Source organism: Salvia hispanica, chromosome 3 (genome assembly GCF_029641045.1).
Source record: "Salvia hispanica isolate PSC_SH4W2 chromosome 3, Shi_PSC_v1, whole genome shotgun sequence".
NCBI classification, from domain to species: Eukaryota; Viridiplantae; Streptophyta; class Magnoliopsida; order Lamiales; family Lamiaceae; genus Salvia; species Salvia hispanica.
In genome coordinates, this window is record NC_142694.1 from 458,667 (window position 1) to 472,163 (window position 13,497).

The window sequence follows — 13,497 nt, forward strand, 5'->3', positions numbered from 1 at the left end:
TTATTCCATGGGTAACAGTTGGGTATTCTCGAAATTGGATTATCTCTCTGTCGTTTTTCTGAAAAACGGCCAAAGGCACCTACCTTTGGATTTATTTACAATATTAAAAAGTCCATAACTTTCTCGTTTCTCATGATAATTGACCACTACAGGAGAATTTGGAAACCTGATTCCATTGGTAACAGTTGGGCATTCTCGAAATTGGATTATCTCTCTGTCGATTTTGTGAGAAACGGCCAAAGGCTACTACCTTTAGATTTATTTAGAATATCAAAAAAGGTCATAGCTTTCTCGTTACTCGTGATAATTGACCACTACAGGGGGCTTAGGAAACCTTATTCTTTTGGTAACAGTTGGGCATTCTAGAAATTTGATTATCTCTCTGTCGTTTTTCTGAGAAACGGCCAAAGGCTACTGCCTTTGGATTTATTTAGAATATTAAAAAGGCCATAACTTTCTCGTTACTCGTTATAATTGACCACTAAAGGAGGCTTTGGAAACCTTATTCCATGGGTAACAGTTGGGCATTCTCGAAATTGGATTATCTCTCTGTCGATTTTGTAAGAAACGGCAAAAGGCTACTACCTTTAGATTTATTTAGAATATTAAAAAGGCCATAGCTTTCTCGTTACTCGTGATAATTGACCACTACAAGAGGCTTAGGAAACCATATTCCTTGGGTAAACCTTTGGATTTATTTAGTATATCAAAAAGGCCATAACTTTCTCGTTACTCGTGATAATTGACCACTACAGGAGGCTTAGGAAACCTTATTCCTTGGTTAACAGTTGGGCATTCTCGAAATTTGATTATCTCTTTGCTGTTTTTCTGAAAAACGGCCAAAGGCTACTACCTTTGGATTTATTTAGTATATTAAAAAGGCCATAACTTTCTCGTTACTCGTGATAATTGACCACTACAGGAGGCTTTGGAAACCTTATTCCATGGGTAACAGTTGAGCATTCTCGAAATTGGATTATCTCTTTGTCGTTTTTCTGAGAAACGGCCAAAGGCTACTACCGTTGGATTTATTTAGTATATTAAAAAGGCCATAACTTTCTCGTTACTCGTGATAATTGACCACTACAGGAGGCTTTGGAATCCTTATTCCATGGGTAACAGTTGGGCATTCTCGAAATTGGATTATCTCTCTGTCGTTTTTCTGAAAAACGGTCAAAGGCAGCTGCCTTTGGATTTATTTAGAATATTAAAAAGACCATAACTTTCTCGTTACTCGTAATAATTGACCACTACAAGAGTCTTTGGAAACCTTATTCTATGGGTAATAGTTGGGCATTTTCGAATATTGATCATCTCTCTGTCAATTTTGTGAGAAACGACCAAAGGCTGCTGCCTTTGGATTTAATTATAAAAAATTTCCAAACTTTGATTTGCATTAATTTTATTGGAAGGATAAAAATGGCAAAAAAGAAAATATTTTTTGGGATAAAGCTAGAGATGTGTTTTATTATACTTTTAATAACTAATTACTTCTGGTCCGTGGATCTAACTAAAATTAAGGGGCCAGGTCCAAGAATTGAACAGTCTCAAGCTTGGGCCAGTCCAGTACAAACATATGAGTTGAAACTCATCAAAATAATTCCATAAAAACAAATAAGGAAAGGAGAAACAACAATATTCGGAACTCGCCACTTTTTGTAACATAGATCATGAATTATTAAACTATTTGAAGTGTGTGAGTATATATATATCACGTATCATGAATTATTAGGAGTACTATTTAATCTTTATCTTCTAAATAAACTAAGGTCTTGCAAGAATCTTATTTTCAAGATTTCATTTACGATTTATATAAGTACTCATTACTCCGTACTTGATAGTTTATTGGAAGTTCGTTAGCGTTTTTTAATTGGGCAGTTATACTTATCCAAATGAAGAATTCGAACATCATAATTGACTACTACCTTTGGATTTATTCAAATGAAGAATATTAAAAAGGTCATAGCTTTCTCGTTACTCTTGATAATTGACCACTACAGGAGGCTTTTGAAACCTTATTCCATAGGTAACAGTTGGGTATTCTCAAAATTGGATTATCTATCTGCTGTTTTTCTGAGAAACGGCCAAAGGCTACTACCTTTGGATTTATTTAGAATATTAAAAAGGCCATAACTTTCTCGTTACTCGTGATAATTGACCACTACAGAAGGCTTTGGAAACCTTAATCCATGGGTAACAGTTGGGTATTCTCGAAATTGGATTATCTCTCTGTCGTTTTTCTGAAAAACGGCCAAAGGCACCTGCCTTTGGATTTATTTACAATATTAAAAAGGCCATAACTTTCTCGTACTCGTGAAAATTGACCACTACAGGAGACATTGAAAACCTTATTCCATGGGTAACAGTTGGGCATTCTCGAAATTGGATTATCTCTCTGTCGATTTTGTGAGAAACGGCCAAAGGCTACTACCTTTAGATTTATTTAGAATATTAAAAAGGTCATAGCTTTCTCGTTACTCTTGATAATTGACCACTACAGGAGGCTTTTGAAACCTTATTCCATAGGTAACAGTTGGGTATTCTCAAAATTGGATTATCTATCTGCTGTTTTTCTGAGAAACGGCCAAAGGCTACTACCTTTGGATTTATTTAGAATATTAAAAAGGCCATAACTTTCTCGTTACTCGTGATAATTGACCACTACAGAAGGCTTTGGAAACCTTATTCCATGGGTAACAGTTGGGTATTCTCGAAATTGGATTATCTCTCTGTCGTTTTTCTGAAAAACGGCCAAAGGCACCTACCTTTGGATTTATTTACAATATTAAAAAGTCCATAACTTTCTCGTTTCTCATGATAATTGACCACTACAGGAGACTTTGGAAACCTGATTCCATTGGTAACAGTTGGGCATTCTCGAAATTGGATTATCTCTCTGTCGATTTTGTGAGAAACGGCCAAAGGCTACTACCTTTAGATTTATTTAGAATATCAAAAAAGGTCATAGCTTTCTCGTTACTCGTGATAATTGACCACTACAGGGGGCTTAGGAAACCTTATTCTTTTGGTAACAGTTGGGCATTCTAGAAATTTGATTATCTCTCTGTCGTTTTTCTGAGAAACGGCCAAAGGCTACTGCCTTTGGATTTATTTAGAATATTAAAAAGGCCATAACTTTCTCGTTACTCGTTATAATTGACCACTAAAGGAGGCTTTGGAAACCTTATTCCATGGGTAACAGTTGGGCATTCTCGAAATTGGATTATCTCTCTGTCGATTTTGTGAGAAACGGCAAAAGGCTACTACCTTTAGATTTATTTAGAATATTAAAAAGGCCATAGCTTTCTCGTTACTCGTGATAATTGACCACTACAAGAGGCTTAGGAAACCATATTCCTTGGGTAAACCTTTGGATTTATTTAGTATATTAAAAAGGCCATAACTTTCTCGTTACTCGTGATAATTGACCACTACAGAAGGCTTTGGAAACCTTATTCCATGGGTAACAGTTGGGTATTCTCGAAATTGGATTATCTCTCTGTCGTTTTTCTGAAAAACGGCCAAAGGCACCTACCTTTGGATTTATTTACAATATTAAAAAGTCCATAACTTTCTCGTTTCTCATGATAATTGACCACTACAGGAGAATTTGGAAACCTGATTCCATTGGTAACAGTTGGGCATTCTCGAAATTGGATTATCTCTCTGTCGATTTTGTGAGAAACGGCCAAAGGCTACTACCTTTAGATTTATTTAGAATATCAAAAAAGGTCATAGCTTTCTCGTTACTCGTGATAATTGACCACTACAGGGGGCTTAGGAAACCTTATTCTTTTGGTAACAGTTGGGCATTCTAGAAATTTGATTATCTCTCTGTCGTTTTTCTGAGAAACGGCCAAAGGCTACTGCCTTTGGATTTATTTAGAATATTAAAAAGGCCATAACTTTCTCGTTACTCGTTATAATTGACCACTAAAGGAGGCTTTGGAAACCTTATTCCATGGGTAACAGTTGGGCATTCTCGAAATTGGATTATCTCTCTGTCGATTTTGTAAGAAACGGCAAAAGGCTACTACCTTTAGATTTATTTAGAATATTAAAAAGGCCATAGCTTTCTCGTTACTCGTGATAATTGACCACTACAAGAGGCTTAGGAAACCATATTCCTTGGGTAAACCTTTGGATTTATTTAGTATATCAAAAAGGCCATAACTTTCTCGTTACTCGTGATAATTGACCACTACAGGAGGCTTAGGAAACCTTATTCCTTGGTTAACAGTTGGGCATTCTCGAAATTTGATTATCTCTTTGCTGTTTTTCTGAAAAACGGCCAAAGGCTACTACCTTTGGATTTATTTAGTATATTAAAAAGGCCATAACTTTCTCGTTACTCGTGATAATTGACCACTACAGGAGGCTTTGGAAACCTTATTCCATGGGTAACAGTTGAGCATTCTCGAAATTGGATTATCTCTTTGTCGTTTTTCTGAGAAACGGCCAAAGGCTACTACCGTTGGATTTATTTAGTATATTAAAAAGGCCATAACTTTCTCGTTACTCGTGATAATTGACCACTACAGGAGGCTTTGGAATCCTTATTCCATGGGTAACAGTTGGGCATTCTCGAAATTGGATTATCTCTCTGTCGTTTTTCTGAAAAACGGTCAAAGGCAGCTGCCTTTGGATTTATTTAGAATATTAAAAAGACCATAACTTTCTCGTTACTCGTAATAATTGACCACTACAAGAGTCTTTGGAAACCTTATTCTATGGGTAATAGTTGGGCATTTTCGAATATTGATCATCTCTCTGTCAATTTTGTGAGAAACGACCAAAGGCTGCTGCCTTTGGATTTAATTATAAAAAATTTCCAAACTTTGATTTGCATTAATTTTATTGGAAGGATAAAAATGGCAAAAAAGAAAATATTTTTTGGGATAAAGCTAGAGATGTGTTTTATTATACTTTTAATAACTAATTACTTCTGGTCCGTGGATCTAACTAAAATTAAGGGGCCAGGTCCAAGAATTGAACAGTCTCAAGCTTGGGCCAGTCCAGTACAAACATATGAGTTGAAACTCATCAAAATAATTCCATAAAAACAAATAAGGAAAGGAGAAACAACAATATTCGGAACTCGCCACTTTTTGTAACATAGATCATGAATTATTAAACTATTTGAAGTGTGTGAGTATATATATATCACGTATCATGAATTATTAGGAGTACTATTTAATCTTTATCTTCTAAATAAACTAAGGTCTTGCAAGAATCTTATTTTCAAGATTTCATTTACGATTTATATAAGTACTCATTACTCCGTACTTGATAGTTTATTGGAAGTTCGTTAGCCTTTTTTAATTGGGCAGTTATACTTATCCAAATGAAGAATTCGAACATCATAATTGACTACTACCTTTGGATTTATTCAAATGAAGAATATTAAAAAGGTCATAGCTTTCTCGTTACTCTTGATAATTGACCACTACAGGAGGCTTTTGAAACCTTATTCCATAGGTAACAGTTGGGTATTCTCAAAATTGGATTATCTATCTGCTGTTTTTCTGAGAAACGGCCAAAGGCTACTACCTTTGGATTTATTTAGAATATTAAAAAGGCCATAACTTTCTCGTTACTCGTGATAATTGACCACTACAGAAGGCTTTGGAAACCTTAATCCATGGGTAACAGTTGGGTATTCTCGAAATTGGATTATCTCTCTGTCGTTTTTCTGAAAAACGGCCAAAGGCACCTGCCTTTGGATTTATTTACAATATTAAAAAGGCCATAACTTTCTCGTACTCGTGAAAATTGACCACTACAGGAGACATTGAAAACCTTATTCCATGGGTAACAGTTGGGCATTCTCGAAATTGGATTATCTCTCTGTCGATTTTGTGAGAAACGGCCAAAGGCTACTACCTTTAGATTTATTTAGAATATTAAAAAGGTCATAGCTTTCTCGTTACTCTTGATAATTGACCACTACAGGAGGCTTTTGAAACCTTATTCCATAGGTAACAGTTGGGTATTCTCAAAATTGGATTATCTATCTGCTGTTTTTCTGAGAAACGGCCAAAGGCTACTACCTTTGGATTTATTTAGAATATTAAAAAGGCCATAACTTTCTCGTTACTCGTGATAATTGACCACTACAGAAGGCTTTGGAAACCTTATTCCATGGGTAACAGTTGGGTATTCTCGAAATTGGATTATCTCTCTGTCGTTTTTCTGAAAAACGGCCAAAGGCACCTACCTTTGGATTTATTTACAATATTAAAAAGTCCATAACTTTCTCGTTTCTCATGATAATTGACCACTACAGGAGACTTTGGAAACCTGATTCCATTGGTAACAGTTGGGCATTCTCGAAATTGGATTATCTCTCTGTCGATTTTGTGAGAAACGGCCAAAGGCTACTACCTTTAGATTTATTTAGAATATCAAAAAAGGTCATAGCTTTCTCGTTACTCGTGATAATTGACCACTACAGGGGGCTTAGGAAACCTTATTCTTTTGGTAACAGTTGGGCATTCTAGAAATTTGATTATCTCTCTGTCGTTTTTCTGAGAAACGGCCAAAGGCTACTGCCTTTGGATTTATTTAGAATATTAAAAAGTCCATAACTTTCTCGTTTCTCATGATAATTGACCACTACAGGAGACTTTGGAAACCTGATTCCATTGGTAACAGTTGGGCATTCTCGAAATTGGATTATCTCTCTGTCGTTTTTTTGAGAAAAGGCCAAAGGCTACTGCCTTTGGATTTATTTAGAATATTAAAAAGGCCATATCTTTCTCGTTACTCATGATAATTGACCACTACAGGAGGATTAGGAAACCTTATTCCTTGGGTAACAGTTGGGCATTCTCGAAATTTGATTATCTCTCTGTCGTTTTTTTGAGAAACGGCCAAAGGCTACTGCCTTTGGATTTATTTAGAATATTAAAAAGGCCATATCTTTCTCGTTACTCATGATAATTGACCACTACAGGAGGATTAGGAAACCTTATTCCTTGGGTAACAGTTGGGCATTCTCGAAATTTGATTATCTCTCTGTCGTTTTTTTGAGAAACGGCCAAAGGCTACTGCCTTTGGATTTATTTAGAATATTAAAAAGGGCATAGCTTTCTCGTTACTCGTGATAATTGACCACTACAGGAGACATTGAAAACCTTATTCCATGGGTAACAGTTGGGCATTCTCGAAATTGGATTATTTCTCTGTCGATTTTGTGAGAAACGGCCAAAGGCTACTACCTTTAGATTTATTTAGAATATTAAAAAGGTCATAGCTTTCTCGTTACTCGTGTTAATTGACCACTACAGGAGGCTTTTGAAACCTTATTCCATGGGTAACAGTTGGGTATTCTCAATATTGGATTATCTATCTGCTGTTTTTCTGAGAAACGGCCAAAGGCTACTACCTTTGGATTTATTTAGAATATTAAAAAGGCCATAACTTTCTCGTTACTCGTGATAATTGACCACTACAGAAGGCTTTGGAAACCTTATTAATTGACGACTACAGGAGACTTTGAAAACCTCATTCCATGGGTAACAGTTGGGCATTCTCGAAATTGGATTATCTCTCTGTCGATTTTGTGAGAAACGGCCAAAGGCTACTACCTTTAGATTTATTAAGAATATTAAAAAGGTCATAGGTTTCTCTTTACTTGTGATAATTGATCACTACAGGAGGCTTTGGAAACCTTATTCAATGGGTAACTGTTCGGTATTCTCAAAATTGGATTATCTCTCTGTCGTTTTTCTGAGAAACGGCCAAAGGCTACTACCTTTGGATTTATTTAGAATATTAAAAAGGTCATAGCTTTCTCGTTACTCGTGATAATTGACCACTACAGGAGGCTTTGGAAATCTTATTCCATGGGTAACAGTTTAGTATTCTCAAAATTGGATTATCTCTTTGCTGTTTTTCTGAAAAACGGCCAAAGGCTACTACCTTTGGATTTATTTAGAATATTAAAAAGGCCATAACTTTCTCGTTACTCGTAATAATTGACCACTACAGGAGGCTTTTGAAACCTTATTCCATAGGTAACAGTTGGGTATTCTCGGAATTGGATTATCTCTCTGCTGTTTTTCTAAAAAACGGCCAAAGGCTACTACCTTTGGATTTATTTAGAATATTAAAAATGCCATAACTTTCTCGTTACTCGTGATAATTGACCACTACAGGTGGCTTTGGAAACCTTATTCCATGGGTAACAGTGGGGCATTCTCGAAATTGGATTCTCTCTCTGTCGTTTTTCTGAGAAATGGCCAAAGGCAGCTGCCTTTGGATTTATTTAAACTTTTAAAAAGACCATAACTTTTTCGTTACTCGTGATAATTGACCAGTACAGGAGTCTTTGGAAACCTTATTAATTGACGACTACAGGAGACTTTGAAAACCTCATTCCATGGGTAACAGTTGGGCATTCTCGAAATTGGATTATCTCTCTGTCGATTTTGTGAGAAACGGCCAAAGGCTACTACCTTTAGATTTATTAAGAATATTAAAAAGGTCATAGGTTTCTCGTTACTTGTGATAATTGACCACTACAGGAGGCTTTGGAAACCTTATTCAATGGGTAACTGTTCGGTATTCTCATAATTGGATTATCTCTCTGCTGTTTTTCTGAAAAACGGTGAAAGGCTACTACCTTTGGATTCATTTAGAATATTAAAAAGGCCATAGCTTTCTCGTTACTCGTGATAATTGACCACTACAGGCGGCATAGGAAACCTTATTCCTTGGATAACAGTTGGGCATTCTCGAAATTTGATTATCTCTCTGTCGTTTTTTTTGAGAAACGGTCAAAGGATACTTCCTTTGGATTTATTTAGAATATTAAAAAGGTCATAGCTTTCTCGTTACTCGTGATAATTGACCACTACTGGAGGCTTTTGAACCCTTATTCCATGGGTAACAGTTGGTTATTCTCTAAATTGGATTATCTCTCTCCTGTTTTTCAGCCAAAGGCTACTACCTTTGGATTTATTTAGGATATTAAAAAGGTCATAACTTTCACGTTACTCGTGATAATTGACCACTACAGGAGGCTTTGGAAACCTTATTCCATGGGTAACAGTTGGGTATTCTCGAAATTGGATTATCTCTCTGTCGTTTTTCTGAAAAACAGCCAAAGGCACCTGCCTTTGGATTTATTTAGAATATTAAAAAGGCCATAACTTTCTCGTACTCGTGATAATTGACCACTGCAGGAGACTTTGAAAACCTCATTCCATGGGTAACAGTTGGGCATTCTGGAAATTGGATTATCTCTCTCTCGATATTGTGAGAAACGGCCAAAGGCTACTACCTTTATATTTATTTAGAATATTAAAAAGGCCATAGCTTTCCCGTTACTCGTGATAATTGACCACTACAGGAGGCTTAGGAAACCTTATTCCTTGGGTAACAGTTGGGCATTCTCGAAATTTGATTATCTCTCTGTCGTTTTTCTGAAAAACGGCCAAAGGCACCTGTCTTTGGATTTATTTAGAATATTAAAAAGGCCATAGCTTTCTCGTTACTAGTGATAATTGACCACTACAGGAGGCTTAGGAAACCTTATTCCTTGGGTAACAGTTGGGTATTCTCGAAATTGGATTATCTCTCTGTGGTTTTTTTGAGAAACGGCCAAAGGCTACTGCCTTTGGATTTATTTAGAATATTAAAAAGGCCATATCTTTCTCGTTACTCATGATAATTGACCACTACAGGAGGATTAGGAAACCTTATTCCTTGGGTAACAGTTGGGCATTCTCGAAATTTGATTATCTCTCTGTCGTTTTTTTGAGAAACGGCCAAAGGCTACTGCCTTTGGATTTATTTAGAATATTAAAAAGGGCATAGCTTTCTCGTTACTCGTGATAATTGACCACTACAGGAGACATTGAAAACCTTATTCCATGGGTAACAGTTGGGCATTCTCGAAATTGGATTATTTCTCTGTCGATTTTGTGAGAAACGGCCAAAGGCTACTACCTTTAGATTTATTTAGAATATTAAAAAGGTCATAGCTTTCTCGTTACTCGTGTTAATTGACCACTACAGGAGGCTTTTGAAACCTTATTCCATGGGTAACAGTTGGGTATTCTCAATATTGGATTATCTATCTGCTGTTTTTCTGAGAAACGGCCAAAGGCTACTACCTTTGGATTTATTTAGAATATTAAAAAGGCCATAACTTTCTCGTTACTCGTGATAATTGACCACTACAGAAGGCTTTGGAAACCTTATTCCATGGGTAAAAGTTGGGTATTCTCGAAATTTGATTATCTCTCTGTCGTTTTTCTGAAAAACGGCCAAAGCCACCTACCTTTGGATTTATTTACAATATTAAAAAGTCCATAACTTTCTCGTTTCTCGTGATAATTGACCACTACAGGAGACTTTGAAAACCTTATTCCAAGGGTAACAGTTGGGCGTTCTCGAAATTGGATTATCTCTCCGTCGATTTTGTAAGAAACGGCCAAAGGCTACTACCTTTAGATTTATTTAGAATATTAAAAAGGCCATAGCTTTCTCGTTACTCGTGATAATTGACCACTACAGGAGGCTTAGGAAACCTTATTCCTTGGGTAACAGTTGGGCATTCTCGAAATTTGATTATCTCTCTGTCGTTTTTCTGAGAAACGGCCAAAGGCTACTGCCTTTGGATTTATTTAGAATATTAAAAAGGCCATAACTTTCTCGTTACTCGTGATAATTGACCACTACAGGAGGCTTTTGAAACCTTATTCCATGGGTAACAGTTGGGTATTCTCAAAATTGGATTATCTCTCTATTGTTTTTCTGAAAAACGGCCAAAGGCTACTCCCTTTGTATTTATTTAAAATATTAAAAAGGTCATAACTTTCTCGTTACTCGTGATAATTGACCACTACAGGAGGCTTTGGAAACCTTATTCCATGGGTAACAGTTGGGTATTCTCGAAATTGGATTATCTTTTTTGTCGTTTTTCTGAAAAACGGCCAAAGGCACCTGCCTTTGGATTTATTTACAATATTAAAAAGGCCATAACTTTCTCGTACTCGTGAAAATTGACCACTACAGAAGACATTGAAAACCTTATTCCATGGGTAACAGTTGGGCATTCTCGAAATTGGATTATCTCTCTGTCGATTTTGTGAGAAACGGCCAAAGGCTACTACCTTTAGATTTATTTAGAATATTAAAAAGGTCATAACTTTCTCGTTACTCGTGATAATTGACCACTACAGGAGGCTTTTGAAACCTTATTCCATGGTTAACAGTTGGGTATTCTCAATATTGGATTATCTATCTGCTGTTTTTCTGAGAAACGGCCAAAGGCTACTACCTTTGGATTTATTTAGAATATTAAAAAGGCCATAACTTTCTCGTTACTCGTGATAATTGACCACTACTGAAGGCTTTGGAAACCTTATTCCATGGGTAACAGTTGGGTATTCTTGAAATTGGATTATCTCTCTGTCGTTTTTCTGAAAAACGGCCAAAGGCACCTACCTTTGGATTTATTTAGAATATTAAAAAGTCCATAACTTTCTCGTTTCTCGTGATAATTGACCACTACAGGAGACTTTGGAAACCTTATTACATTGGTAACAGTTGGGCATTCTCGAAATTGGATTATCTCTCTGTCGATTTTGTGAGAAACGGCCAAAGGCTACTACCTTTAGATTTATTTAGAATATTAAAAAGATAATAGCTTTCTCGTTACTCGTGATAATTGACCACTACAGGGGGCTTAGGAACCCTTATTCTTTTGGTAACAGTTGGGCATTCTCGAAATTTGATTATCTCTGTCGTTTTTCTGAGAAACGGCCAAAGGCTACTGCCTTTGGATTTATTTAGAATATTAAAAAGGCCATAACTTTCTCGTTACTCGTGATAATTGACCACTACAGGATGCTTTGGAAACCTTATTCCATGGGTAACAGTTGGGTATTCTCGAAATTGGATTATCTCTCTGTCGTTTTTCTGAAAAACGGCCAAAGGCACCTGCCTTTGGATTTATTTAGTATATTAAAAAGGCCATAACTTTCTCGTACTCGTGATAATTGACCACTACAGGAGACTTTGAAAACCTTATTCCAAGGGTAACAATTGGGCGTTCTCGAAATTGGATTATCTCTCCGTCGATTTTGTAAGAAACGGCCAAAGGCTAGTACCTTTAGATTTATTTAGAATATTAAAAAGGTCATAGCTTTCTCGTTACTCGTGATAATTGACCACTACAGGAGGCTTAGGAAACCTTATTGCTTGGGTAACAGTTGGGCATTCTTGAAATTTGATTATCTCTCTGTCGTTTTTCTGAGAAACGGCCAAAGGCTACTGCCTTTGGATTTATTTAGAATATTAAAAAGGCCATAACTTTCTCGTTACTCGTGATAATTGACCAATACAGGAGGCTTTTGAAACCTTATTCCATGGCTAACAGTTGGGTATTCTCAAAATTGGATTATCTCTCTATTGTTTTTCTGAAAAACGGCCAAAGGCTACTCCCTTTGGATTTATTTAAAATATTAAAAAGGCCATAACTTTCTCGTTACTCGTGATAATTGACCACTACAGGAGGCTTTGGAAACCTTATTCCATGGGTAACAGTTGGGTTTCTCGAAATTGGATTATCTTTCTTTCGTTTTTCTGAAAAACGGCCAAAGGCACCTGCCTTTGGATTTATTTACAATATTAAAAAGTCCATAACTTTCTCGTTTCTCGTGATAATTGACCACTACAGGAGACTTTGGAAACCTGATTCCATTGGTAACAGTTGGGCATTCTCGAAATTGGATTATCTCTCTGTCGATTTTGTGAGAAACGGCCAAAGGCTACTACCTTTAGATTTATTTAGAATATTAAAAAGGTCATAGCTTTCTCGTTACTCGTGATAATTGACCACTACAGGAGGCTTTGGAAACCTTATTCCATGGGTACCAGTTGGGTATTCTCAAAATTGGATTATCTATCTGCTGTTTTTCTGAGAAACGGCCAAAGGCTACTACCTTTGGATTTATTTAGAATATTAAAAAGGCCATAACTTTCTCGTTACTCGTGATAATTGACCACTACAGAAGGCTTTGGAAACCTTATTCCATGGGTAACAGTTGGGTATTTTCGAAATTGGATTATCTCTCTGTCGTTTTTCTGAAAAACGGCCAAAGGCACCTACCTTTGGATTTATTTACAATATTAAAAAGTCCATAACTTTCTCGTTTCTCGTGATAATTGACCACTACAGGAGACTTTGGAAACCTGATTCCATTGGTAACAGTTGGGCATTCTCGAAATTGGATTATCTCTCTGTCGATTTTGTGAGAAACGGCCAAAGGCTACTACCTTTAGATTTATTTAGAATATTAAAAAGGTCATAGCTTTCTCGTTACTCGTGATAATTGACCACTACAGGAGGCTTTTGAAACCTTATTACATGGGTAACAGTTGGGTATTCTCAATATTAGATTATCTATCTGCTGTTTTTCTGAGAAACGGCCAAAGGCTACTACCTTTGGATTTATTTAGAATATTAAAAAGGCCATAACTTTC